Here is a 24584-nt window from a genome sequence, read left to right on the forward strand (position 1 = left end):
AGTCCGTTCCCCTACTCCACCGAATACGGATACGCCCCCATGAGCTTTAGCAATGTTATTGATTAATTCCATGATCAGTACTGTTTTACCTACTCCAGCCCCCCCAAATAGTCCTATTTTTCCTCCACGTCGATAAGGAGCTAAAAGATCGACGACCTTAATACCTGTTTCAAAGATGGATAATTCGTATCTAACTCGATAAAGGCAGGCGCAGATCTATGAATAGGGAACGTTGCACTACTATCTACAGGACCCAAATTGTCAACAGGCTCCCCAAGAACGTTGAAAATTCGTCCGAGAGTAGCTCCACCGACCGGAACACTGAGAGGAGCTCCCGTGTCAATCACTTCCATTCCTCTCATCAACCCGTCCGTAGCACTCATAGCTACAGCTCTAACTCGATTATTTCCTAATAATTGTTGTACCTCACAAGTCACATTAATTTGCTTATCGGCAGTGTCTCTACTCTGGACTACCAAAGCGTTATAAATATAAGGTAACTTGCCTGGGGGAAAAGTGACATCCAGCACGGGTCCAATAATTTGATCGATACGACCTGTACTTTTTTCTTCAATTGTGGAAACCCCGGGAGGAGAAGTAGTAGGATTGGTTCTCATAATTATCACATAATTAAAAAAAAGGAATTTGTCGAAATTTTTCTTTTTTTATTGTTGAATAATGCCAAATCAAATCAAAAAAAATCCAAAAGTAAAAAGGAAATGAATTAGTTAATTCAATAAGAGAGAAAAGGGGACCAGGACTTGATTTCGTTGCCCAAGCGAATCCCATTCAATCGTTTACTCATGGAATGAGTCCGTTGGAAAGTTCAATCAATCTTTTTTTCATATACATACATTTTGCCTTTTGTGGAGGATCTGTGCCTACTCTACTTTCCTATCTAGGACTTCGATATACAAAATATATACTACTGTGAAGCATAGATTGCTGTCAACAAAGAATTTTATTAGTATTTAGTTAGGTATTTGCATTCAAAATAAGAAAAGAGAACTATTAAGAACTTGTAAAATAAGGATTAGGAATTAATTTGGGTTGCGCTATATCTATCAAAGAGTATACAATAATTATGGATTTGGTAAATCAAATCCATGGTTTAATAACGAACCGTGTTAACTTACCATAACAACAACTCAATTCCTATCGAATTCCTATAGTGGAATTCCTATAGGATAGAACATACACAGGGTGTACGCATTATATATGAATGAAACATATTCATTAACCTAAGCATGCCCTCAATTTTCTTTAATGAGTTGATATTATATTAATTGAATATCCTTTTTTTTTGTTTTACGAGATTTTTTCTAAAGTTTCATTTACGCCTAATTAACATCGAGTAGACCCTGTTATTGTGAGAATTCTTAATTCAAGAGTTATAGGGAGGGACTTATGTCACCACAAACAGAAACTAAAGCAGGTGTTGGATTTCAAGCTGGTGTTAAGATTATAAATTGACTTACTACACCCAGAGTATGAAACTAAGGATACTGATATCTTGGCAGCATTCCGAGTAAGTCCTCAGCCTGGGGTTCCGCCCGAAGAAGCAGGGGCTGCAGTAGCTGCCGAATCTTCTACTGGTACATGGACAACTGTTTGGACTGATGGACTTACCAGTCTTGATCGTTACAAAGGACGATGCTATCACATCGAGCCTGTTGCTGGGGAAGACAACCAATGGATCTGTTATGTAGCTTATCCATTAGACCTATTTGAAGAGGGTTCCGTTACTAACATGTTACTTCCATTGTAGGTAACGTATTTGGTTTCAAAGCCCTACGTGCTCTACGTTTGGAGGATCTACGAATTCCCCCTACTTATTCAAAAACTTTCCAAGGCCCGCCTCATGGTATCCAAGTTGAAAGAGATAAGTTGAACAAGTATGGTCGTCCTTTATTGGGATGTACTATTAAACCAAAATTGGGATTATCCGCAAAAAATTATGGTAGAGCGTGTTATGAGTGTCTACGTGGTGGACTTGATTTACCAAAGATGATGAAAACGTAAACTCACAACCATTTATGCGCTGGAGAGACCGTTTTGTCTTTTGTGCCGAAGCTATTTATAAATCACAGGCCGAAACCGGTGAAATCAAGGGGCATTACTTGAATGCGACTGCGGGTACATGTGTGAAGAAATGATTAAGAGAGCTGTATTTGCAAGAGAATTAGGGGTTCCTATTGTAATGCATGACTACTTAACTGGGGGATTCACCGCAAATACTACTTTGGCTCATTATTGCCGCGACAATGGCCTACTTCTTCACATTCACCGTGCAATGCATGCAGTTATTGATAGACAGAAAAATCATGGTATGCATTTCCGTGTATTAGCTAAAGCATTGCGTATGTCTGGGGGAGATCATATCCACTCCGGTACAGTAGTAGGTAAGTTAGAAGGGGAACGCGAAATGACTTTAGGTTTTGTTGATTTATTGCGCGATGATTTTATTGAAAAAGATCGTGCTCGCGGTATCTTTTTCACTCAGGACTGGGTATCCATGCCAGGTGTTATACCGGTAGCTTCAGGTGGTATTCATGTTTGGCATATGCCAGCTCTGACCGAAATCTTTGGGGACGATTCTGTATTACAATTTGGTGGAGGAACTTTAGGACATCCTTGGGGAAATGCACCTGGTGCAGCAGCTAATCGAGTGGCTTTAGAAGCCTGTGTACAAGCTCGTAACGAAGGGCGCGATCTTGCTCGCGAAGGTAATGAAATTATCCGAGCAGCTTGCAAATGGAGTCCTGAACTAGCCGCAGCTTGTGAAGTATGGAAGGCGATCAAATTCGAGTTCGAGCCGGTAGATACTATTGATTAACTAGATAAAACTAAAGATAAAGAAGGTATAAATAAAAAAGAAACGAAATAAAAAGAGAAAAAAATCAGTTATGAAATGCAGTAATTCTTCTTTATTCTTCTAATTGATTGCAATTAAACTCGGCTCAATCTTTTTAGAAAAAAAAAAGATTGAGCCGAATAAAAATAGATCATGATATGATCATGAGACTTGACAAATCGAGATTCGTCTATTCTATATATCTAGAATATATATATTAAGGTATAATACAATAAAGAAATACAAATAAAATAATAAAATAATAAAATATAGTATTATCAATTGTATGCGCTTCTAGAGAAGTATGTATGCAGGAAGTAAATTCTAACCGCTTTCTTTTGAATCCAATTTCAAATTAGATTAGAAAGATAGAAAGGCCATGAGGATGGGAAAATCAAAATAAAATCTTTTTAATTAGTTCTCCTTTTTTGGAATTTTCTTATTATCCTTTCATTTTTTTTACAGAATATTTTTCAAACTAAAAATAAAAAATACAATACAATAGTCAATATTCCTTATAATAGATATACTTAATTATATCATAAGAATCTTAAGATATTTTTCGACTAGATAGAAATAGTAAATTTGAATTGAGACACCTATTCCATGACGGATTTAAACTTACCTTCTATTTTCGTGCCTTTAGTAGGCTTAGTATTTCCGGCAATTGCAATGACTTCTTTATTTCTTTATGTGCAAAAAAATAAGATTGTCTAGTATTTTTTAGTGTAAGTAATATAATATGGTAGGGTATGTGGCTTTTTCTACACACACTTTCTACACACAAATGAAAAACGGTTATGGATGCGGATATAGGCTACGAGCATAAATGCATGAATATGCAGAGCCAGGTATAGCGAGTTTTATTTTATTTATTTTAATTGAATCAACGAATATTTTTTGAATAGAAAGTCAATGTATCTAACCTATTATTTCACAGGAGTACTAGTTGCTGAAGGCGATTTCAGAATCAAAAAAAGTAAAGTCAAAATTATTTAGCTTATTCTCTCAATTTCAATCGACCGCTGCTGGATTTAGTATATCTAATATGAATTGGCGATCAGAACACATATGGGTAGAACTTCTAAAAGGTTCTCGAAAAAGGGGTAATTTTTTCTGGGCCTGTATTCTTTTTCTAGGTTCACTAGGATTCTTATCGGTTGGGATTTCCAGTTATCTTGGTAAGAATATTATATCTATACTTCCATCTCAAGAAATTCTTTTTTTTCCGCAGGGGGTCGTGATGTCTTTCTACGGAATCGCAGGCCTATTCATTAGCTCCTACTTGTGGTGTACTATTTTGTGGAATGTAGGTAGTGGTTATGACCGATTCGATAGAAAAGAGGGAATAGTGTGCATTTTTCGTTGGGGATTCCCTGGAATAAAACGTCGCGTCTTCCTTCGATTCCTTATGCGGGATATCCAATCAATTAGAATTCAGGTTAAAGAGGGTCTTTATCCTCGTCGTATTCTTTATATGGAAATCCGGGGCCAGGGGATCATTCCCTTGACTCGTACTGATGATCAATTTTTTACTCCACGAGAAATTGAACAAAAAGCTGCCGAATTGGCCTATTTCTTGCGCGTACCAATTGAAGTATTTTGAGGTATCTTTTTTGAACTGAGTTGAATGAAGAAAAGAAGAATTGGAAGAAGAAAAGTTTTCTCAACACGGGGAGGAAGTCCCTTCTAAATTGGATTTGTTATTGTAAGGGGATTTTTAAGTATTTATCTAAAGGAAGGAACAAACGAGGATAAGAGAAATTTGCTTTTAATTTTTTTTTATCCAAGTGAGATATATCGCATACTATTCTTCTTTTTTCATCCGAAAGGGCTTTTTTTTTATTCTATTTCACTATTTCATTCCATCTAGATCTAAGAAAGAACCCAATGCACTGAAATTCCACTACTAACTAATATACAAAAAAGAAGAATAGATACAGGGTATCAAACCTATATAGTTTTTGCTTCAAAGAAATAGAAATATCATGAAATAGAAATATCATCATATAGAGTCAGGGAATGGAATAGAGTCAGCGAATGAAGCATATTCATTAACAACTCCATTTACGGATCAAAAATGAAAAAAAAGAAAGCATTGCCTTCTTTACTATATCTTGTATTTATCGTACTTTTGCCTTGGGGGGTCTCTTCCTCATTTAACAAATGTCTGGAACTTTGGATTAAGAATTGGTGGAATACCAGGCAATCCGAAACTCTCTTAACTGATATTCAAGAGAAAAGGATTCTAGAAAGATTCATAGAATTAGAAGAACTTTCTCTCTTGGACGAGATGATAAAAGGGAAACTAAAGACACATGTACAAAAACCTCCTACAGGAATACACAAGGAAATAATACAATGGGTCAAAATAAATAATGAGGATCATCTCCATACCATTTTGCATTTCTCGACAAATATAATCTGTTTGGCTATTCTAAGTGGTTCTTTTTTTCTGGGTAAAGAGGAACTTGTCATTTTGAATTCTTGGGTTCAGGAATTCTTCTATAATTTAAATGACTCAATAAAAGCTTTTTTTATTCTTTTAGTTACTGATTTTTTTGTTGGATTTCACTCCACCCGTGGTTGGGAACTAGTAATTCGTTGGGTCTACAACGATTTTGGATGGGCTCCTAACGAGCTTATTTTCACTATTTTTGTTTGTAGTTTTCCAGTAATTCTAGATACATGTTTGAAATTTTGGGTCTTTTTTTGTTTAAATCGTCTATCTCCTTCGCTTGTAGTCATTTATCATTCAATTAGTGAAGCATAAATTCATTTGATCTCCCGATATTAATATTAATCAAATTAGCAAGCATCTTTTTTTAGAAAGAAAGCCCTTTTCCATTTTAGCAAAATTCTTTCTATTTATACCTACTTTAAGGTATTCATCATTGCAGTACAACTGTTGCAGTAGAATGACAACAGATTCGTGTATAGGGAACTAGATTAGCTTAGCTACCTATCTAATTTATTGTAGAAATTCTGGGATCTGCGATTGGACATGGAAAATAGAAATACTTTTTCTTGGGTAAAGGAACAGATAACTCGATCGATTTCTGTAGCGATCATGATATACGTAATAACTCGGACATCTATTTCAAATGCATATCCCATTTTTGCGCAGCAGGGTTATGAAAACCCACGAGAAGCAACTGGACGAATTGTATGTGCCAATTGCCATTTAGCTAGCAAGCCCGTCGATATTGAAGTTCCCCAAGCTGTGCTTCCCGATACTGTATTTGAAGCAGTTCTTCGAATTCCTTATGATATGCAATTGAAACAAGTTCTTGCTAATGGAAAAAAGGGAGGGTTGAATGTAGGTGCTGTTCTTATTTTGCCCGAGGGATTCGAATTAGCGCCGCCCGATCGTATTTCCCCTGAGTTAAAAGAAAAGATAGGAAATCTTGCTTTTCAGAGTTATCGTCCCGATAAAAAAAACATTCTTGTGATAGGCCCTGTTCCCGGTAAGAAATATAGTGAAATTGTCTTTCCCATTCTTTCCCCTGATCCTGCTACGAAGAAAGATGCTCATTTCTTAAAATATCCCATATATGTAGGGGGAAACCGAGGAAGAGGACAGATCTATCCTGATGGTAGCAAGAGTAACAATACAGTCTATAATGCTACGTCAACAGGTATAGTAAGAAAAATACTACGTAAAGAAAAGGGGGGGTATGAAATATCCATAGTTGATGCATCAGATGGACGCCAAGTGATTGATATTATACCTCCCGGACCAGAACTTCTTGTTTCAGAGGGGGAATCCATCAAGCTTGATCAACCATTAACAAGCAATCCTAATGTGGGAGGTTTTGGTCAGGGGGACGCAGAAATCGTGCTTCAGGATCCATTACGTGTCCAAGGCCTTTTGTTCTTCTTCGCATCCGTTATTTTGGCACAAGTTTTTTTGGTTCTCAAAAAGAAACAGTTTGAAAAGGTTCAATTGTACGAAATGAATTTCTAGGTCCCGGGATTTCTTACCATCAAGTTGGTAAAAAGCCTCGATTTATTGGCAATTGCTAGAATTATCTATGATCTATTTTGGAAATCCTTTTTTTGTTTAGACTGCTTTTTGTTTATGAGATGTCTGGAATTCCTTATTTATATCCCATGCAAAAGAAGAGAATCCAAGGCAAAGGCGAGAACAATAAAATTAAAATTTCTTCCTTTTCGGAGGGATTGCAGGTCTTCTTAATCGTCTATTCGGCACAAGAAAAAGGCTTTTTCTTGTGCCGATTCTTCTTGTATCAAAATAAGAATCCTTTTTCTTCCTAATTCGTCAAAGATTACTATTTCTTCTTTATTCGGGTCTGTCTCTTGGACCTCTTTTTCTTTTGCTTAGGTTTAGCCGAGGTAGTGGACAAACAGAGGGGAAGAAAATATGGCGGGGGAAAAATTTCTTGTGATTGTGAGCAAATTGCTTGGCTTGTTTAATTAAGTTCAACTTCAAATTTACAGAAATTTTGCAAAAAAAAAGTAAACTCTTCCATTGAAGGTTTTTTTTATTTTTAGGCTAGTTGAATAGTTTTGATTAAGGTTTTATTAGTTTATTACTCGAAACTAAATCAAGGATTTTCAGGATACTTCCTTCGTGGAATAAGATATTGGATCCTCGAGTGATCTCTTTTTCTTGTTGCTTCATAAGAGTGAATCGAATAGATTCAATTCGCGTTATAAGAGTAAAAATTCCGCGGGTCCTTTCCGCTCTAATCAGATAAAGGGGGGTAAGGACCCGCTAAGCTCCTACTTTTTCATGTTTACAATCTGGTCCCTCCGATTACTATAGAGATGAACCCAATCCAGAATATGAACCATAAAAGAAAACACCTACTAAACCAATCACAGCAATACCAGCTACAGTACCTATCAGCCAAAGAGGAATTCTTCCAGTAGTATCGGCCATTTCCCCTACTTTCCTCCACATTTTATCAATTGGTCATGCTAGAGACAAAAACAGTCATGGGTAGTTATAAGGATGGTATCCTTCCAAATGGGATAAGAGAATTCTTATTAGTCTCTTTCTTTCTCTCAATTGAAGAAGTAATTGGAAAATAAAACAGCAAGTACAAAAATGAGTAATAAACCCCAGTATAGACTGGTACGATTCAATTCAACATTTTGTTCATTCGGGTTTGATTGTGTCATAGTTCTATAGTTGGAATTTGTTTTATCGTTGGATGAACTGCATTGCTGATATTGATCCCAAGAAAAAAACAGTAGGTACAGCTAGTCCGTGAATAGCCAGCCATCGCACTGTAAAAATAGGATAGGTTCGATCTATGGTCATTGAGGGCCTCCTAAAAGGATCTACTAAATTCATCGAGTTGTTCTAAAGAATCAAAACGGTCGGTTATTAACGGAATTCCTTGTCGGCTTTCCGTGAAATACTCGTTTGGCCTAGGACTTCCAAACACGTCATAAGCTAAACCCGTACTGACAAATAACCAACCCGCAATGAATAGGGAAGGTATAGTAATGCTATGAATAACCCAGTATCGAATACTGGTAATAATATCAGCAAAAGAACGTTCTCCCGTGCTTCCAGACATGCTGAACTCCCAAAATTTTTGTACATTCAAAAAAGGAATTGATTCCGTAAAAGATGGGATCGACCAGTAAATAGAAAATTACTGATATTTCATCCTTGTGAGATTGTCAATTTTGTACCAAAGGTGTATTTTGAGTATACCGAATTAGTATAGCTATCCTTCCTATGGCACAGCAATCTGGTTTTGCCTGGTTCCGAAACATAATTACTTTTTTATTTTTTTTGTCTATAGGTAAGCTATATGTTATTCAAGGCATCAATAGAAAACCCCATTTTTGTAGGTTCTACTTACTTTTCATTGGCTTCGGAATATATAGAGTAATTCGGAATAGCAGCCAAAATCTTGGGAAAATCTAAGTTAATGATCAATAGGTTTGGATAAATAATTTAGGAAGGATATTCTCATACTGACACAATACAAGGACAAGTATATGTGAAATCTATCCTTTCATAATTCGTAATTCATCCTTGTATTGTTTGTTGGATTAGGTCTAACTTTCTTGACCAAACTGCGAGCGCGGAACTTTACGAGATGAAATAGGGAAAGACAGAAGATAGAATAGAACTTAAAAGGATAATTGAAGTGACTCGTCTTCGAATCTACTTTGGTTGGAGTTCGAAAAAGGAATAAAAATAAAGTAAATTCAAGGAAGAGCTTTCTTTTTTTTTTTAACAGCCCCTTGGCAGGTCGTGGAATGCTTTTGTTCTCCTCTTATTCCATATGGAATACAATCAGTTAAAATAAGAAGGAATAGGGGAATATTCGATCGTTCACTCCAAAACGAGGGTCCTATTGAAAAAGAAATTATCCAAAATAGAAAGAAGTTTTTTTTTCAAATTCAATTGTTTATTTATCTCTTATTCAAAAATTTCCCTGAAAATTGAATGAAAAAATGAAATTCAATGGGGTTAGATGATCTAGTTCTTAATATTATTACTTTACTCAATTGACAAATTCCACAACAAATCTCTTGATTCGGAATTAGGGACTCATGTATCATCTGATGAATCCACTTTCTTTTACACTTCTGTATCTTACTCTACCTTGTTTTTTAGTATTATCTAAAATAACTGATGAATTCTGAATTTTCCATAACTTAGGTAAATGCTTTACCAACATATGTAGTGTAGTAAAAAAAAATAAATGGAATTTAACTCTTTCATGCTTACTTTAACTAGTTATTTTGGTTTTCTACTGGCTGCTTTAACTATAACCCCAGCTCTATTTATTGGCTTGAACAAGATACGCCTTATTTGAATTGACTGAATAATTATAATTCAGAAAAGAAAAATCTTTCTTTGGGATTCCTGGCATTCTACGACTCTTTTCCAGACTAATTAGGAATTCTTTTCTTGGTCATTGAGATTCGTGGATAATTTAGAGTACTATTTAGGGATAGATCGTACCTCTTTTTTTATCCCCTCGAACAAATCGAAATGATTGAAGTTTTTCTATTTGGAATCGTCTTAGGCCTAATTCCTATTACTTTAGCGGGATTATTCGTGACTGCGTATTTGCAATACAGGCGTGGGGATCAGTTGGATCTTTGATTGAGTCATTTTTTTTTGATTGACCTCCTCCAGACCAGAGAGGAGGTCAAATTGAAATTGGAGTTACAATTCAATTTTGTTAAGTTATTTTACTCTGCTTCGACATAAAATAGATGGAATCACGCTCTGTAGGATTTGAACCTACGACATCGGGTTTTGGAGACCCGCGTTCTACCGAACTGAACTAAGAGCGCTTTCATTCATTCAAAAAGAAAATCTTTTTCTATTCCTAATGTATCTCACGTACGTATAGTCTCCACAAATTCAAGTTATACCCACTTTACTTTAATTGATCTCGTCGCTACTGCCTATAAAGAAGAAAGAAGTAATAGGTAGGGATGACAGGATTTGAACCTGTGACATTTTGTACCCAAAACAAACGCGCTACCAAGCTGCGCTACATCCCTTTTCCAAATTAAATTGTTGTACAATGCCATTGTACACAATTCCTGTCTTCTTTTCCACATCATAATTTTCTTCTTCTTTCTATTTTCTTCTTCTTTCTTTCTCTATCTATATATAGAACCCTCGTGTCATTTCTTCTTTTTGGTCTCATATAATTAAGGAATTATATACATATAAAATCCAATATAATTTCGCCTATAAAAGAAGGATTACTTTTCCTTGCTAATATATAGGAAGAAGGGGTCATCTTTTTCTTTTTTAGGGATAGGAAAATTTCGTCGATATGGTTCATTTTATATATAGCATAACAATCTTGGGCAAGAGTTTATGATCATATATGTATTCCAACAAGGAAGGAGGATTTTCAATGCGGGATATAAAAACATATCTCTGTAGCACCCGTGCTAAGTACTCTATGGTTTGGTGCTTTAGCAGGTTTATTGATAGAAATTAATCGTTTATTCCCAGATGCTTTGTCATTCCCTTTTTTTTAATTCTAGTTATTGCTATGGGAGGGATAGATTTCTTCGTGATATGACAAAATTTGATCCTTTTCAATCTTTTTTTAGTATCGGAAGGAAAAAGAAAGAAAAGATGGATTGGGTTGAACCTCAGAGTCATTAAAAATTTTGTAAACCCCATTTTTGAAAATAGAAATTCAATTTAAAGGGGTACCCAAGCTAAATAAGGCCTCAGAAATCAGAGCATAGAAAAGGTGGGGCTGGCTAATTAAATGAAAGGATTTCGAACCAAAATCTTTGCTAATTCGACAAGGATTGTATTCTTTAATTATTTCTCTATTTTTTATTACTTAATTTAAGAATAAAAAAAAATTATTCTAATGAATTTTATTCTTCTTCTTCGGATTCAAAATAGAAGAATAAAAGAATAAGTAGAAGAATTAAGTTAAGTCAATCCAAAAAGAAAAGGAGGTTCATGGCCAAGGGAAAAGATGTTAGAATCAGAGTTATTTTGGAATGCATCAGTTGTGTTCGAAAAGGTGCCAATGAGGAATCGACGGGGATTTCTAGATATAGTACTCAAAAGAATCGCCACAATACACCCGGACAATTAGAATTCAAAAAATTTTGTCGTTATTGTCGCAAGCATACGACTCATCACGAAATAAAGAAATAGGAACATCGTGTGTTCGATCTTTCCAAACAACAGAAAGAGTAAGAACTTCATATTTAATATATAAAGAAAACATAGTATAGAATACAAAATACAAATCAACTCATCTGATTTCCGGTAGATATTATTTCATATGTATAGAGGGTATTCATATACTATAATATGAATCAAATAAGATATGGATCAAAGAAAAACTACTTCTTCTGGATCCTAAATTAATAAAATAAAGAAGTGAATTTTCAAATTTTCAAATTTTAAATAAGGAATAAATCATGTATACATCTAAACAACCTTTTCTTAAATCTAAGCAACCCTTTAGTAAATCCAAGCAAACTTTTAATAAATCCAAGCAACCCTTTCGTAAATCCAAGCAAACTTTTCGTAAATTCAAGCAACCTTTTCGTAAATCTAAACAACCTTTTCGTAGGCGTCCCCGGATTGGCCCGGGAGATCGAATTGATTATAGAAACATGAGTTTAATTAATAGATTTATTAGTGAACAAGGAAAAATATTATCGAGACGAATAAATAGATTAACCTTGAAACAACAACGATTAATTACTCTTGCTATAAAACAGGCTCGTATTTTATCTTTCTTACCGTTTCGTAACTATGAGAACGAAAAGCAATTTCAAGCCCAGTCAATTTCAATAATTACAGGTTCTAGACCCAGAAAAAATAGACATATTCCTCAATTAACGCAAAAGTACAATTCCAATCGAAACTTAAGAAACAACAACCAAAATTTAAGAAACAACAACCGGAACTTAAGTTCCGATTGTTGATGTTTTATTCGAATTCGAAAGGGCCAGACCTATATATATTATAAAGAAAGTAATCCAGCTCGTTGATTCCTACCACTTAATCTTAATTTATTGTATCTTCCCGGAGAGGGAACTCCGGGAATTCATCTTTTATTATTCCAGTATATTACTTTATTTATACCTTTAATTGATGATCTTTATTTTATTGGAAATCGTGTAAAGATTATTTGGATTTGATACAGCTACTTGTGCAAGCATTTTACGATTAAGAATCAATTTCTTCTTGTACAGGTTGTGTATTAATTTACTATAACTATCGAATACTTTATATACCCGCGTTGCTGCGTTTATCCGAGTGATCCACAAACGACGAAAATCCCTCTTTTGCCTACCTCTATCTCGATGAGAGGAAACAAAAGCTCTTTTTACCTGTTGGGTAATCATTCGATTAAGTCTTAAATGAGCCCCTCTAAAGTTTGAGGCAAATGAACGCATTTTTGTTCGTCGTCTCCGGGCTATATATCCTCGCGGAACTCTGGTCATTGAATCAAATTAACCTTAATGAATAACTAATGATTTCTCTTCTTTTAGCCACCCTTTTTCTCATTAATAACAAAACTAATTATTCCGATATATAAAATATTAATTCCAATGGCTTTTGCTATAGTAACCTTCCCAACCACGATTTTTTATTCCACTCCGTTCAGTTATTTCTATACGAAATAACAAATTCATTCTAATAATACTAAAAAAAATAGTGGGTTCCATCGTTTCTATGGTTCCCTTTTAAACGGTGAGGCCCTCTCTATACACCGGAGCCCTTTCTTTCATCAAAAGGTATTGCGAACTTGTATAGTCCACATTCTTTGGCTCTACCTATCCATTATAGAGTAAATAGCTCTTTTCACAATAAGAGTTATCCATACAGTGACGGTATTTAATTATGAAAGTTGGCTAAGTAGCTGACCCTGTTAGTCCGTTCTTTTAAGATAAAGGAGCATAAGCCTTTTTCTTTTTATTACTATTTCCTCCGCTTAATGGATAACCATTTGCTACCAATGGGAGAATTGCTTCTTATTTCCAATTTAGATAATTGGATTTGCACCAAAGGAAACCATAAATTCCATATACCATAGAAATCTAGGATAGAGAAGCTATATCCTATTCATTGGTACTAATCATGGATACTTCAATTTTTTTTATATTTGTTTGAAGTCATGATCTGAACGAGTCGCACATACACCCTAGCACATGTTCCTCGACGCTGAGGGCATCCTTTAAGCGCGGCCGTTTTTCGAGCATTTCGTATTGGCTGTCTTGCGTTTCTAATAAGTTGTTTAACCGTCGGCATGTTGTATGTATATAGAAAAAAATGGATTGGTTTAGATCCATCTTAACCTGATGATTGCTCATCATGAAGTCTTTCTATTTTCTATTAAATCGAGGAAAACACGAATTTAGCTGTGAAATAACTTTACAAGAAATCCGGACACTACCAATCCTTAAACATTTCTGGAAACCACACTGGATCAGTATCGCAGTGCTTGTCAATCATTTCATCCCCTACAATATCGACAAGTCCATAAGCTTTGGCTTCGTCTGCTGACATAAAAACATCCCTTTCCATGTCTTCGGATACAACCCAAAAAGGCTTGCCTGTTCTTACTGCATAAACCCTTGTGATCATTTCGCGAACTTTGTGTAACTCTTCTACTTCTAGTAAAAATTCTGGTGTCCTTGCCCGATAATAAGCACTAGCAGGTTGGTGAAGCATAATCCTCGCGTGAGGGAATGCTATACGCTTGGTGGGTTCTCCTCCAAGCAGAATGAAGGACGCCATGGAGGCGGCTATTCCGAGGCATATTGTATATATATCTGGTGTCACCGTTTGCATCGTATCAAAAATAGCCATTCCTGAGATTAGCCACCCGCCTGGGGAGTTTATAAACAAAAAAATATCACTAATTCCATCTTCTATACTCAGATATACCATGAGACCTGTAATATGATTCGTGATCTCGCAACGAATCTCTTGACCTAAAAAAAGTGTCCTTTCTCGATACATAACATTGTATAAGTCAACCCAAGTCGCTTCTTCATCTCCAGGAATCCGGTAAGGTACTTTTGGAACACCAATGGGCATATTAGATTAATATTATTAAATTTAAGTAAGAAAACCACACTTTAATATGGAAACGTAAGAATGGAACAGAAAGAAAGAATCCGCAGTTTATTGTCTTAATTTTTATTCTTATTCTATATGAATACTATAGATTCTATTAATACGTAGATTGAAAGGTTATACATATAAGGAATGTAAGACAGATTGAATAAAGAAAAAGGAATGGGTGATTCGAATGCTAAACAAAGAGGGGTAGCGATCTATTCTTCGTTTTTTCCAAATTGGCCAAGTTACCCATTGCATATTGGCACTTATCGAGTATAGAATAGATCTGCTTCTCTTTCTTCTTATGAACAGAATTGGCTTCTTATTTTTAATGGAATGAAATAAATATTCGCGCTTTCTGACACAGAATCCCCTAGAAGGGTTAGGTACATAGGATATGGATAGTCTTTTTCAATGCGATAAAATAAAGCGACATCGTGTCTATTTTTCTTTGCTAAAGGGGTATTTCCATGGGTTTGCCTTGGTATCGTGTTCATACTGTCGTATTGAATGATCCGGGTCGATTGCTTGCGGTGCATATAATGCACACAGCTCTAGTTTCTGGTTGGGCTGGCTCAATGGCTTTATACGAATTAGCAGTTTTTGATCCCTCTGATCCTGTTCTGGATCCAATGTGGAGACAAGGTATGTTCGTAATTCCCTTCATGACTCGTTTAGGAATAACGGATTCGTGGGGTGGTTGGAGTATTTCAGGAGGAACTGTAACAAATCCGGGTATTTGGAGTTATGAAGGTGTGGCAGGTACGCATATTGTGTTTTCTGGCTTGTGTTTCTTGGCAGCGATCTGGCATTGGGTATATTGGGACCTAGAAATATTCTCTGATGAGCGGACGGGAAAACCCTCTTTGGATTTGCCCAAGATCTTTGGAATTCATTTATTTCTTGCAGGGGTGGCTTGCTTTGGCTTTGGGGCATTTCATGTAACGGGTTTGTATGGTCCTGGGATATGGGTATCCGATCCTTATGGACTAACTGGAAAAGTACAAGCTGTAAATCCAGCGTGGGGTGCAGAAGGTTTTGATCCTTTTGTTCCGGGGGGAATAGCTTCTCATCATATTGCTGCGGGTACATTGGGTATATTAGCGGGCTTATTCCATCTTAGTGTCCGTCCGCCTCAACGTCTATATAAAGGATTACGTATGGGCAATATTGAAACTGTACTTTCCAGTAGTATCGCTGCTGTTTTTTTTGCAGCTTTCGTAGTTGCTGGAACTATGTGGTATGGGTCAGCAACGACCCCAATCGAATTATTTGGGCCTACTCGTTATCAGTGGGATCAGGGATACTTTCAGCAAGAAATATATCGAAGAGTTAGCAATGGTTTAGCCGAAAATCTTAGTTTATCAGAAGCTTGGTCTAAAATTCCCGAAAAATTAGCCTTTTATGATTATATTGGTAATAATCCGGCAAAAGGGGGATTATTCAGAGCAGGCTCAATGGACAATGGGGATGGAATAGCTGTTGGATGGTTAGGACATCCCGTCTTTAGAGATAAAGAAGGACGTGAGCTTTTTGTACGCCGTATGCCTACTTTTTTTGAAACATTTCCGGTTGTTTTGGTAGATGAGGAGGGAATTGTTAGAGCAGACGTTCCTTTTAGAAGAGCAGAATCCAAATATAGTGTTGAACAAGTAGGTGTAACGGTGGAGTTCTATGGTGGCGAACTTAATGGAGTAAGTTATTCTGATCCTGCTACTGTAAAAAAATATGCGAGGCGTTCTCAATTAGGGGAAATTTTTGAATTAGACCGGGCTACTTTGAAATCTGATGGTGTTTTTCGCAGCAGTCCAAGGGGTTGGTTCACTTTTGGTCATGCTACCTTTGCTTTGCTCTTCTTTTTCGGACACATTTGGCATGGCGCTAGAACATTGTTCCGAGATGTTTTTGCTGGTATTGATCCAGATTTGGATGCTCAAGTGGAATTTGGAACATTCCAAAAAGTGGGAGATCCAACTACAAGGAAACAGGCAGTCTGATACACATTGTTATAGTATCTTTCACCTCTCTTTTTTGATTTGACATGGGAAACATCTCCCATCCTTTCTTTGACTCTTTTTCTTTCTTTATATGGGAAATTCTCCCAAATGACAAATGAATAGGTGTGGAAGTTATAATTGTAAATAAACCAGGATCGAATCTATGGAAGCATTGGTTTATACGTTCCTTTTAGTTTCGACTTTAGGGATAATTTTTTTCGCTATCTTCTTCCGAGAACCACCTAAGGTTCCACCAACTCCAACTAAAAGAATAAAATAATTTCATTTAAGTAAGAAGTCCCCCTATCTGGGAGACTTCTTACTTAAATTAGTCTCCGTGTTCTTCGAATGGATCTCTTAATTGTTGAGAGGGTTGCCCAAACGCGGTATATAAGGCATACCCAGTAAAGCTTACAAGTAAACCAGATATGGAGATGGCGACTAAAGTTGCTGTTTCCATTTTTATAGAATTTCAAGATTACAATGGATCTACGAAAAGATCGTGTATTTACAACTACAACGGAATAGTATACAAAGTCAACACCAATGATTAAATAGAATTTATGGCTACACAAACCGTTGAAGATAGTTCTAAACCTAGGCCAAAACGAACTGGTGCAGGTAGTTTACTGAAACCCTTGAATTCGGAATATGGGAAAGTCGCCCCGGGTTGGGGGACTACTCCTTTTATGGGGATCGCAATGGCTTTATTCGCTATATTCCTATCTATCATTTTAGAAATTTATAATTCTTCCGTTTTACTGGACGGAATTTTAACCAATTAGGTTTCTACTAACTAAAACTAGGAAGTCAGAGTTTTTCCATCCAAAAAAGCCTTTCTAGTTTAAGATCTACATTTCTAGATATTATGGTAGTTCGACCGCGGAATTTTTTTGTTTCGGTATCTCTGGAATATGAGTGTGTGACTTGTTAGAATTGATCCTATTGATAATACATAGAAAGGGCCTGTTATCTCTATCAAGATGATTCTAATTCGTCAGATATTATTTATTCTAGTATCTGGAACACGAAATAGATAGAGTGGATCAAAAAAAAATGGAACTATGATTCATACTCACTATTAAGACCTCGCAACCAGACTGAAAAATTCAAGTAGTTCTTAAATAAAAATAAAAAAGAAATTTTCTTCCTTCCAATTTTGTTTGCCCAAAAGACAACTTTTTTTCTCTCGATTTTGTCGAGTCATTACACTGATTCAATAAATGATTATCAAGCGGTTCTTATTCGAAGAACCCTTGCCTTTTGTTTAGCTTGAGACTAAATCATCGTGGCTCTAGTATGAATCTAAGGTTTTAATTGAACTGATTCATAGGATCTCAACAAGATAATTTCTATATTACGCATAAAAAAACAAATCCTTTATAGGGAAGAGAAAAGTCAAGAAGCCTCTAATGACCAACATAAGGGAAAGGAAGAAAGAAAGACGCGCCAACTTGAGATTTTTTGGCATTATCATCACAAAGAAGATATTCCGGATTTTTCTTATTTGATATCTTCAAGGCAAATCGACCCAATTCAGTGGCTGATGAAGTTTTGAACCTTTTTTCTAATATTCGTTGAAAATTTTTGTGTTTCTGCTTGAGCCGTACGAGATGAAATTTTCATATACGGCTCTTAGAGGGGGACTCGGGTTAGTTACCTATCTCAATAAAGTATATGATTGGTTTGAGGAACGTCTTGAGATTCAGGCAATTGCAGATGATATAACTAGTAAATATGTTCCTCCCCATGTCAACATATTTTATTGTTTAGGGGGAATTACACTTACTTGTTTTCTAGTACAAGTCGCTACCGGTTTTGCTATGACTTTTTACTACCGACCAACCGTTACAGAGGCTTTTTCCTCGGTTCAATACATAATGACCGAGGCCAACTTTGGTTGGTTAATCCGATCAGTTCATCGATGGTCAGCAAGTATGATGGTTTTAATGATGATCCTGCATGTATTTCGTGTGTATCTCACAGGGGGATTTAAAAAACCCCGTGAATTAACTTGGGTCACAGGTGTGGTTTTGGCTGTTTTGACTGCATCATTTGGTGTAACTGGTTATTCTTTGCCTTGGATCAAATTGGCTATTGGGCAGTCAAAATTGTGACAGGTGTACCTGACGCCATTCCGGTAATAGGATCGCCTTTAGTGGAGTTATTACGCGGAAGTGCTAGTGTGGGCCAATCCACTTTGACTCGTTTTTATAGTTTACATACCTTTGTACTGCCTCTGCTTACTGCCGTATTTATGTTAATGCACTTTCCAATGATACGTAAGCAAGGTATTTCGGGTCCTTTATAGGGAAGGCATATCATAGAGAATTATAATTATCATATATCATATCGGGTAGGTTTTGGTATTTCATTGCTACAAGCATGGGTTATTGTAAAATAACACATGTCATTTGGATACTTCTCTTCAACTCCAAAGTATTTTTATACAATACAAATAGTTGAAGTTAATTTTACGAAAGAAAAAAGGCGGATTATGGGAGTGTGTGACTTGAATTATTGATTTGGCCATGCAGATAAAGAATTGGATCTGCCACATTAGAATTCACAACCAAAGGTGTCTCCGCATCCAATCAACATGTAAGTCCCCTACCTAGGAAGGATAGGCTGGTTCACTTGAGGAGAATATCTTCTATGATCATACCGCAACCATGTCATCCATGAACAGGCTCCGTAAGATCCCATAGAGTAGAAATGGAATAAGTCATGTGACATGATCCAGTTCTCTATTTATTACACTTACCTTTTTATTATAGTATGGAAATGCATTCATTTTCTTTGCATCGATTGTGATCCGCAATACTATCGGAGTAAAAGAAGGGATCTAAGGAAGAATGTAGGCTAAACTTTTTGATTTTTTATTAGTAACAAGTAAATATTTTGTTTGGAGGTAAGAAACTTGCGATATTGAGGGGATAAATACCAACTAATCAAGAGACATGAGACAATCCACAAAGCAATTGATCATGATCAAATTTGTAAGCCACTTGGATATTGAGCATTTACCCATAAGAATAGGATTATTTTCAATGAGTAGTTGTAGGTGCAACTTCGGAAAAGAGAATCTGATAAAGCTTTTCTTGCCTAGAGTCATTGAGTCATTATAAACCTTAATTCTATTAAGGATCTTCCGCGGTCTTATTTCTTTCACTCTTGCTCGAGCCGGATGATGATAAATTCTCATGTCCGGTTCCTTTGGGGATGGATCCTAAAGAGTTCACCTATCCCAATAACAAAGAAACCAGACTTAAATGATCCTGTATTAAGAGCTAAATTAGCTAAAGGGATGGGACATAATTATTACGGGGAACCCGCATGGCCCAACGATCTTTTATATATTTTTCCAGTAGTAATTCTAGGTACTATTGCATGTAATGTAGGTTTAGCGGTTCTCGAGCCATCAATGATTGGTGAACCGGCAGATCCGTTTGCAACTCCTCTGGAAATATTACCCGAGTGGTACTTCTTCCCGTGTTTCAAATACTCCGTACGGTACCCAATAAGTTATTGGGCGTTCTTTTAATGGTTTCTGTGCCAACAGGCTTATTGACAGTACCTTTTCTAGAGAATGTCAATAAATTCCAAAATCCATTTCGCCGCCCAGTAGCTACGACCGTTTTTTTAATCGGTACTGTAGTAGCTCTTTGGTTAGGTATTGGAGCAACATTACCCATTGATAAATCATTAACTTTAGGTCTTTTTTAGATATTTTTGATTCATTCAACCGTGAAGTACCATAGGTATCTAGGAAATAGTTACTTCCAAGTGAATCTTCCCTAGATACCTAAAATCCATTTTATTATGATCCATTTCGCGAAAATATAGATTGTACCAAAGATGCTAAATTGTTTTCTTTTATTCTAACTCGAAAAAGAAGAAGAAAAAAAATTGCAATGGATTTAAAACGAGAGTTTATTCTTAAGTAAATCAATTGGGAGATGCTTCTCTAGAGTGTCCCATATATGTTTTCTATCTTCCATACGAAAACTGTCAATTCTCAGAAGATCTTCTTCAGTCTTACTCAAAAGGTCCAATAGTGTATGTATATTGGCCCTTTTTAGACAATTATACGTTCTAGAAGTCAATTCTAATTGATCAATAAAAATAGAATTCAATGGAATTCCTTTTTTGTTTTTCTTTAGATTAGTTAATCTTTTTTGAAAAGTAAAAAGGGGTGAGTAAACCTGTTTTTATTTTCTTCGAAACTAGCGCCCTCTTCCTCCGCGTGTAGAAAAGGAAGAAATAAATCAATCAAATTACGAGAAGCCTCATAAAGTGCTTCCTTAGGGGTTAAACTTCCATTAGTCCATATTTCTAGAAAAAGTATCTCGTGTTTTTCATTTCCATTCCCACAAGAAAAAATACTATAATTCACATTTCGAACAGGCCATGGATACAGCATCTATAGGATAACTTCCATCTTGATAAGTTCTTTCTGAGTTCTGTCTGATATCCACGATCTCTCTTGATCTGTAAATCAATACAGAAATCAATGGGCTCTGTCAAGTTAGCTATAGGTTGTGCCGTATCAACGATTTCTACGGAAGGCGGTAAGATGATATCTTGAGCAGTTATGTATCTAGGACCTTTGACGCAAATGGATGCGTCTCTAACTCCATAGAGATTACTTCTCAATACAATTTCTTTCAAATTTAGTAAAATTTCTTGTACGGATTCTTCAATACCTGCTATTGTAGAATACTCGTGCGGCACGCTCCCAAATTTTGCACGTGTGATACATGTTCCTTCTATTTCTCCAAGTAAAGCTCTTCGCAAGGCAATACCGACGGTGTCCGCTTGACCTTTTCTAAGCGGGGACAGAATGAAACGACCATAATAAAGGCGCTTACTATCTACTCTTGATTCAACACACTTCCACTGTAGTGTTTGAGTGGATCCTGCTACCTCCTCTCGAACCATAATAGACTAGTATTATTATTTTATCATTGAATCGTTTATTTCTCTTGAAATGAAAGTTGAAAGCGGGTTAATTCTTTTACAGACGTCTTTTTTTAGGCGGTCGACATCCATTATGCGGCATAGGTGTTACATCGCGTATACAACTTAATCGCACACCACTTTTAGCAATGGCTCGTAATGCGGCATCTCTTCCACTACCAGCGCCCTTTACCATAACTTCTGCTCGTTGCAAACCTACTGTACGAATAGCATCTACTGCTGTTCTTTGACCAGCATAGGGTGATGCTTTTCTTGAGCTTTTGAATCCACAAGTACCGGCCGAGGACCAAAAAACCACCCGACCTTGTGGGTCTGTAACAGTTATAATGGTATTGTTGAAACTAGCTTGAACATGAATAACCCCTTTTGTTATTCTACGTGCACTCTTCCGTAAACTAAAACGTGCATTCCTACGTAAACCAATACGCACTTTCTTACGTGAACCAATTTTTGGTATAGCTTTTGCCATATTTTATTATCTCATAAATATGAGTTAGAAATAAAAAAAAGAAAAAAAGATACAAAGATATCCGTTTCAGGGTAAAATAAACCCTTTACTTTAATTATTTTAAATGAAATTATTTTATTTGGAATTGGAACATTTCCGCGGGTACTTTTTTTTACTTTTTAGAAAGTAAAGTTCTTTTTCGAAAGATTACCCCTGTCTTTGTTTATGCTTCGGATTAGAGCAAATGACTCTAATTCGTCCACGCCTACGAATCAGTCGACATTTTGTACAAATTTTACGAACGGAAGCTCTTATTTTCATATTTCCGTATCCTTTTTTAAAACTATGAATCTAATCTTTTGGAAAAAATAAGTCTCTTCGCTTGAATTTTAGAACTTAGAATTTATTACCTAGAAAAAAAAGAAAAACCTAATCCTTTGAATCTTTGGTATCCTTCAAATCTTCGCTATCCTTCAAATCTTCGCTATCCTTCGAGTCTTCGATACGCTTCGAATCCTTATGGGGAAGTCTATAAATTATACGTCCCTTGCTTGAATCATAACGACTTACTTCAATTTTGACCCTATCCCCCATCAGTATTCGTATAGAACTAGACCGTATCTTTCCTGAAATATAGCCTAGGATGATGGTGTCATTCTCTAGCCGAACGCGGAACATTCCATTGGGTAGGGCTTCCGTAACTAAACCTTCGAAAGTTACTTTTGCTTCTCTCGGGTTTTTTTTTCTCTCCTATTTTTTTTTTCTGTCATATTTTTTTTCTCCTATTTTTCTATTTTTATTTTAAAAATAGGAAGGGCGAGATAGAATTCAAGCACTATAGGCGGGGCGATTACCATATATAACATAAGACTTCTCCCCCAATTCTGTTTAGTCGAGCTTCTCGATCTGTCATTATTCCTCGAGAAGTAGAAAGAATAGCAATTCCCATTCCACCCAAAACTTTAGGAATTCCTTGATAGTTGGTATAAATTCGTAAGCCGGGTCGGCTGATACGCTTTAAAAAGGTTCTTGTTCTATATATTCCTTTTCTAGTCTTTCTCTTTTGATGTCGCAAAGTTGAAACCAAGAAATATCTGTTACGTTCCTGATGTTTCCGAACACTTTCAATAAAACCCTCTCGTAGAAGTATTTTAACAATGTTTTCGGTAATATTTGTAGATACTACTCGAACTGTTCCTTTTTTATTCATGTCCGCATTTCTTATAGAGGTTAGTAAATCAGCAATAGTGTCCTTGCCCATAAGACTCTAATTCTAGGTTCCTCCTAATTTTTCTATAATCAACATGTTTTCTTTTTTTTTTTCATTTTGGATTTTAAAACATATACGTAAAACACAATCTACTAAATTAATTCTTTGGTCTCAATTTCGCCTACTAGTATTTATAATACTTCAGGAGCTAATGAAACTATTTTGGTAAAATTCAATTCTCTCAATTCCTCGGCAATCGCGCCAAAAACTCGAGTTCCTTTTGGATTGCCTTTTTGATCAATTATAACCGCAGCATTGTCATCATAGCGGATTATTATACCGTCTTCGCATTTGAACTCTTTACATGTACGTACAATTACAGCTCGAATTACTTCGGATCTTTCTAGAGGCATTTGGGGCAATGCGTCTTTGATTACAGCAACAATAACATCACCAATACGAGCATATCGCTGATTACCAGCAGCTCCTATGACTCGAATACACATCAATTTTCGAGCTCCACTATTATCTGCTACATTTAAAAGGGTCTGAGGTTGAATCATATTATTTTTTATTTTGATTTCAATTTGTTATTTCAATGCAAAAGGATGAAAGAAATATTGTCTTTCCAGAAAGAAAAACCGGGCATTTTTTTTATCTTCCATACCCCTTTTAGGGTTCTATATCTCTAATCGAATAAATTGACTTCGTATGGGCATTTTACTGGCAGCTATGGAGATAGCTGCTCTAGCTACAGTTTCAGATACTCCCCCCATTTCATAAAGTATACGACCAGGTTTAACAACGGATACCCAATATTCGGGGACCCCTTTCCCGAGCCCATACGTGTTTCCGTGGGTCTTAGTGTAACCGGTTTGTCGGGAAATATACGTACCCATATTTTTCCACCACGACGTGCATATCGTGTTATTGCTCTTCGTCCTGCTTCTATCTGTCTCGCCGTGATCCAAGCGGGTTCAAGTGCTTGAAGAGCATATCTACCAAAACAAATACGATTGCCTCGGCAGGATTTTCCTTTCATTCTTCCTCTATGTTGTTTGCGAAATCTGGTTCTTTTGGGGTTATAGTCGATGGTTCTCTTTCTTAGTTCCATCTCTACTGCAAAACTGGACATGAGAGTTTCTTCTCATCCAGCTCCTCGCGAATGGAATGAGAAAGCATGTAAATTTCTCTAATTCATAATATTCAAAAATATTACGGTACGGATAGATACACATTAATAGATAATAGAAAAAGTTCGGTTTTTTTTATATGAATTTGTTAAAACAGAAAAATATAATATATAGTCAAAAAAGAAGATCTAGAATATATCCAGATGTGTGTGTATATTTATCTAAATTCTATATTTATAGATAATGTAATCCTTCTTAAAAAAATCCTTATTTTTACTCTTATTGAATCGCGGTAAAGTATTCTAATTCAATAAGAATTTCGCGGGCGAATATTTACTCTTTCCTGTCTTATTTGTTAATTTATAAACTTACCAAATAAGACAATTTTTT

The 24584-nt window shown here is 36.0% G+C and overlaps 2 non-coding genes across 2 annotated transcripts; both read right to left on the reverse strand.

The window, feature by feature from the left end:
• Positions 1-10076: 10076 nt before the first annotated feature.
• TRNAW-CCA (transfer RNA tryptophan (anticodon CCA)) lies at positions 10077-10150 on the reverse strand. The gene has a single exon. It is a non-coding gene; the product is annotated as a tRNA-Trp (tRNA).
• Positions 10151-10289: 139 nt separating this feature from the next.
• Positions 10290-10363, reverse strand: TRNAP-UGG (transfer RNA proline (anticodon UGG)). The gene has a single exon. It is a non-coding gene; the product is annotated as a tRNA-Pro (tRNA).
• Between the last annotated feature and the right edge of the window lie 14221 nt (positions 10364-24584).

This window comes from Aegilops tauschii, unplaced genomic scaffold (genome assembly GCF_002575655.3).
Source record: "Aegilops tauschii subsp. strangulata cultivar AL8/78 unplaced genomic scaffold, Aet v6.0 ptg001038l_obj, whole genome shotgun sequence".
Classification (NCBI taxonomy): domain Eukaryota; kingdom Viridiplantae; phylum Streptophyta; class Magnoliopsida; order Poales; family Poaceae; genus Aegilops; species Aegilops tauschii.